The sequence below is a fragment of the Triturus cristatus genome, chromosome 3_2 (assembly GCF_964204655.1).
Source record: "Triturus cristatus chromosome 3_2, aTriCri1.1, whole genome shotgun sequence".
NCBI classification, from domain to species: domain Eukaryota; kingdom Metazoa; phylum Chordata; class Amphibia; order Caudata; family Salamandridae; genus Triturus; species Triturus cristatus.
In genome coordinates this window covers 854,401,656-854,407,655 of record NC_140584.1, presented here as the reverse complement: position 1 = coordinate 854,407,655, position 6,000 = coordinate 854,401,656, and positions in this window count along the sequence as shown.

Sequence of the window (6,000 nt, the reverse complement as noted above, 5' to 3'; positions counted from 1 at the left end):
GCTCTCCCTGCCTTGCTTGGGTGGGTTCCTGGGTTCGTGTCCCTGTGTCTCCTGCTTGTGGTTGCCTCGGTCCTGGCTTCTGGCTGGTGCCTGTGCCTGGGTTTTCTTCTCCCGGTGTGGCGGCCTTGGCTGCGGCCGTCCGGTGTCTCTGCTGGGGTTGACGGCTTGTCTTTCCTGCCTTTTGGCCTGGGCCTTCTGTGGGTTTCTGTGCCTCCGGTTCCTTTTGCCGCGGTTGTCGGCTGTTGGTCGGTGGGGGGGGGGGGCCTGTCTGGCTGACTTGGCCCCTTTCTTCCTGGTTGTTGCTCTGGGTCGGTGCCTGTTTTCTTGTCTGGTTCCTTCCTCTTCAGTCTTTGCGGCTCTGCGGGTGGCTTCCCCTGGTGTGTTGGGGTTGGTCCTGTGGTTGGTCGCGTTCGGTGTATCTCTGAGTTTGGCGTGCCTCTTCGTTCTCCTCTTCCTTCCCCTCGCCTCTTGGTGTGGTTTTTGTGGGTTGGTCTGGCTGTGGGTCGCCTTCTTCCCTGTTCTGGGGGGTTTGCTCTCTGTCGTGGCCTGCTGTATTCCTTCTGGGCCTTTGGCCTGTCTCCCTGTGCAGCCTGCTCTCGTGCGCTCTTGAGCGTTGGGCCGGACTGTGCTGTTTTGTCCCTGTTGGGGCGGCTGCTTGGTGGTGCCTGGGGTTGTGGGCTTCTCCCTTGGTGGTTTTCCTCCCGGGTTGTTTGCCCTTCCTGGCTGGGTTGCTCCATTGGGGTGCTTCGGCTTCTCCGGGGCTCCTTTTCCTTGGTGGTTCGGGGGGTGGTTTCTGCCCCTCTGGGGGTTCCCTTGGGTCTTGCTTCTGGGTACGGGGCCTCCTCCGGGCTTGCCTGGGGGGTCTTGTGTTCGTTTGCGGTCCTTTCTTTCTCGTCCCCTGCTTGTTTTGGGGTCTCGGCTCTGTCGGCTTGGTTGGGGGCGTGGCTGGTTGTGTGCTCCTGCCTGCGTTTTTTTGTGGGCTCCCTTCTGCTTCTGTTGGGTGCCGTTTTTCTCGGTCTGGTAACCCTGGCTTTGGTGGGGTTCCGGAAGGCCGGGTGCTCTGCTTTGGTATTCTCCACTTGTGAGGAATGGGACGAGGACGGAGGGACCTGGGGGTAATGTCCTATTACTTACCAGTAATCTTCATTACTCCTGGTCCCGTAGTCCTCGTCCCATTCTTTACTTTTCTCCCTCCCTGGCGGCCGGCCTTCCGGTTGTTGGCTTGATGTTTTCAGGCTGCATGCTGGGCTGGTACCGCTTATGTACTCCCGGCGGGAGGGAGTGGGTTAGGTATCCCAGCATGCTCCTGTTCTTTTTTTTCTGTCGCGGAGATAGTAATCTCCACTTGTGAGGAATGGGACGAGGACTACGGGACCAGGAGTAATGAAGATTACCGGTAAGTAATAGGACATTCCACGACACAAAGGCCCCTTTCAAGAGTTACACATAGATTATGTGGACATGATTCACAGATGCCAGAACATGAGATATTTGATTGTAGTTGTCTGCCCATGCTATAGATGGACAGAAGCAGGGCCTTGCCACAGTGCAGATGCCAAAAGTGCAGCTGAATACCAAGTGAAAGAAGTTATCACAATATAGGGAATTCCAAAACGGATTCATTCAGACAATGGAAAACATTTTGCCAACCATATATTTGAACACTTGGCTAAATTATTAGGTATACAACGCTCTTTAGTATCAGGCTATACAAAAAAAGGGAAATAGACATACGTTTGCATTCTGCTGTATTTCAAAAAGTTTAAAAGTTTCCTCCCTCACCCCATTACTATCCATTATGAAGGCAAAACTTCTACCTACCCTTGCATACGGAAACAAAGTCCAGTTTGGGAAAGATGCTGGAGTTTTGGATAGGCTCCAAACGCGAGCATACAAAAAAGTATTTTCACTTCCCCATAATGCCTCGCTGGCACAGGTTCGATTAGAATTCGGTTTACAACAGCAACAGCTTCATACAAGTTATGTCACAATAAGAGCCTGGTATAAAATTTGGCGCAACCGAGAAAAGGAAATCAATAATGCACTCTGGAATGCTTTACAAGGTGATCCGCAGTCCTCCTACTCTGTATATCTTCAATCCTCAGTACAATTCACTAACATGGTAGATCTTTGGCAGAAGAACCTTCCTTACTCCACTTTCCAGAAAATCTTGAAGAAGGGAGTAAAGCACCATTCATTACTCGAGGACAAGGCCACCCTGAGCAGGCGTGCATATGCATGGATGGTCTTGCAATCCTATGTAAAACTGCAACCGGCGGCATATTTGGATCAGCCATTTTCTTACTGTCTAAAGTCTAAATTTATAGCAATATGCTTTGGTAAATTGCCATGAAATGCAGACCAGCCAAGTTGGAAATATCAGGGCCCAAAATAATGTGTCTCTGTGGAGCACTAACGCAGGATTTTATTTACTTAGTCTGTATCTGCCCAGAGTTACGCCTGAAATTGTTAAGGGGCCATTCAATACAAGAGGTGTCCGCTCTTGCAGAACTGCAATATTAAAATGCCTTGACCCGGAATATCCACAGCTTAATTGTCGCTTGATCAAATTCCTAATTAAACACGAGGAAAGATCAAATCAAGACTAGTGGCCAGGCAAAATGGTTGCAAGATTTAACATTAAAGACCATGCTAAGGGGACCACTTAACGCAAGAGGCATCTACCCTTGCGGAACTGTTATATCAAAAAGCCCCGGCAGGGAAGATCCGCAGCCTAGCCGCGGCTTGACTAACCTCATAACTTAGCAAGAGGAACATCCAAAACAAGGCTAGTGGCCTGGTGAAATGGTTGTATGATGTAACACTTGAGACTATGTTTTAAATATTAGCCAATGTTATCAAATGTACATAAAAAAGGGAGAACCTGACAGTGGAACCTTCCAATTAACAGCACCTAACCTGTTTTTACACTCCTTACATAATGTCCCTTTTATATTCAGTGGGATCTGTGTGCACACTGTATAGTACCCACCATCACAGTACTTATTCCAACAGGAACTTAACAATTCAAAAACCAAAGCACAGGTGCACCACTCAAAAATAACTTTTATCAAGGAAGATCATTTTAACGTCCATATCAAAGAAAGAGAGTTCTTGAACTTATTCTTTTTTCTTTCTCTTTTATTGTTTCTATTTCATTTCACGTTGCTGAAATACAACGTTCAACACACAGAACAGCCGACGCGTTTCGCCCCCTTGAGGGACTTCTTCAGGGCAATAGATATAGGTGGAGTCAGACTCTCTCCATGCAGTATATTTTGATTCTGGGATTCCCTTGAAGGAAGCTTATCCCCATCCAATAAAAAATTGTATTAGGTTGTAGCGCCGTTTGATTAGAGATAGCGATCACTCAATAACTAGATAATACAAGTCCCACTTTGATAATGTCCAGCTCTGCCACTGTATATATTATGCAGGTTAAAAGTAAATCCCTCGCAGAGTATTCTAAAATCAGTCTGGACCAGACTGACGTCCCATTACGAGCACCGTAATAATTATAACCCAATAAAGTAAATAATCAACAACCACAGTAAGGATGTAATAGTAAACAAGAGTTCAATGGGACGTATCTTCAGCACGGACGGGCAAGAAAAAAAAAATGTTACCAAATGCTTTGTTTAAATTTTACAGGAAGAAGTGTAAATTTTATGATAAGAAATAGTTTTCCCTTTTAGAGAACAAAAAAAAGGAAACCACTTTTTTATGGATATTTGTTTTAATGTTGCTATTTATAAATTGTTGTGGTTTTAATTAACTGAACAATAAATGTATTCTGATTCCTCTGTTTAATCGCTTTGGGTGAGTGGAGGATGGGGTGCTAGGCAGCAGAGCAGGCATAAGAAAGCCAGAGAACTAACCCTACCAAAGGACCGCAGGACGCAGCCAGCAACGGCATGGAAAGAAAATGGTGAAATGGCGCCCCGGCATAAGGAAGGGGTCGAGGAGACGTAAAAGGCTAGAAGTGAAGGGCACCTCTCCCCGGCCCCGGGAGCGACGGAGTTGAGGAGCGAAAAGGAATGCAGAAAGGCGAGAAAACAGAGACCAAGTGCAAGAGAGGGGAAATGATTAAACTGCCCAATGAGGTTAAAAGGGCAGTAGGGATTTGATGTCCCAGAGACTAAATGACTGGTCACAGCAGGCGAGGCAACAGGCACATCGAACAAAACTCACCCACCTGCGCCCGAAACGAAGAGCTGATGCAACATTGCAGTTAGGAGGCGGTTATATCCACGATCAGGAGTGGGAGGTGTGGGATGGGGAGCACACCCTGTAGGGTGGTGGAGGTATGCAGCTTACTGGGGGATGTCTCTCGACAGGTCAGGTCAGCTAGAAAGGGGACCCAGAACAAGGCCCTTGCAGCCCATGCCTGCCAGATTGTTGGTCAGAACCAGAACAAGCAAGGTAGCCACTTAAGCCTACCACAGGTTACACTGGTACACGCACCATACAAACTCCAGCATCTAAGACTGCATTGAGTTTAGGATGCCCTCCTAACTATTAATCAGAACTCACGTTAATTATCTTTGACAGAACGGAGTGTCAACTCCAGTAATTTATGGCTTGAAGTAATGTAATTGATTTATGGCTTGATTTATGAGTTAAAGCATGAGTAATGTAATTTATGACTTGCTTTATGACTTGGTTACAATTTAAAATGATTTATTACCTGACTGACATGAGTGAGGCATGCCCCACTGCCTGCGAGCGCCTCTAAATTGTGATTAAAACTGGACCTAAATATCAAAGCCCGAATTGATTCGCTTTGGGGAGTGGATAGAGTCCCAGGGTAAATAGAAATAGCAGAAAACTTAGGGAAGGGTGACTGGTTGGTTTACACAAGCAAAATCTCACTAAGCAAGGACTGGGAGGAGGAAGAGATGACGAGGTAATGTGCAATGGACGCTTGCAGCATACATGCAGACACACCCGGTTCAGACGGGAGGCTCCCATACAGCTGAAAATTCCATTATTTTAGCAGTCATCCACCTAAAAGCAGTGCTTTAAATGGGCCGGTACTCACAGGTACTCGGCGGCATATCAGCAACAACCGGCGATAATTATCGCTCAGCGCTCTTAGCGTGAGGATAATTATCGCCGGGTAACGTGGATTTTTATCGCTGGGATAGCGTGCTATTAGCAACGCTTATCTCCTCAGCAGTTAAAATCCTAGCGCTAACTGCCTAACGTGAGATTATCGCTGGAAACCCAGCGATAATCTCACGTAGTGTGGCGTTAGCTTGCTGATAGGGACTCACAAACTTAGCCATGATATTCACCTTCCATAGGATATCATGGCTAAGTCAGTCCTGAAGCAGGCGTAAGGAAAGTAGCGATAACAGAGGTTATCGCTACTTTTCCTGCCGTTATGCTTTATAGCGTGGGGCTTGATGATAGGAGAAATGTTGCTTAGTGACATTTCTCCTGTCATGTTAGGTCAGGAACGCCCACTTTGCATCTCATTAGAGATGCAAAGCTGGGCGTTAGGAATCCCCACGCTAAAGCAAGGTTTCACGCGTTAGCGTGGCCTTGCTAATAAGGCGATAAAATTATCGCCGCTTTTCGGTCGCAAACGGCCGCAAAAGCGGCGATAATTTTTTATCACCAGCTTGTAAATAATGTCCCTAAGGAATTATCCGAAGTGAGTCTTTTGTGTATTTGTCTGCGTATATGTTCGTGTTTGCCTGATATTGTGCACGTTGGAGAGAGAAATGAGATCAGAGGGGAAGAGAATCGGGACACTCGGGATATATGAAAAGCAATGCGCGGAATGGTAGTTTCTGTGTGTATGTGTGCGCAGTCTGCAAGATATAAGGATGATTGCACTTAAGGCAAGCACGTAGGAAGAGTATGACATTAGGAAGCTGCTAATATTACAAAAACAAGGAAACATTAACACCTCGTGTTTGCCTTTCATTTCTTGTAATGGGTTAACCCCTTTATATTGATTCATTCCTCACTTGTTTTGGTATGTCCTGCGAG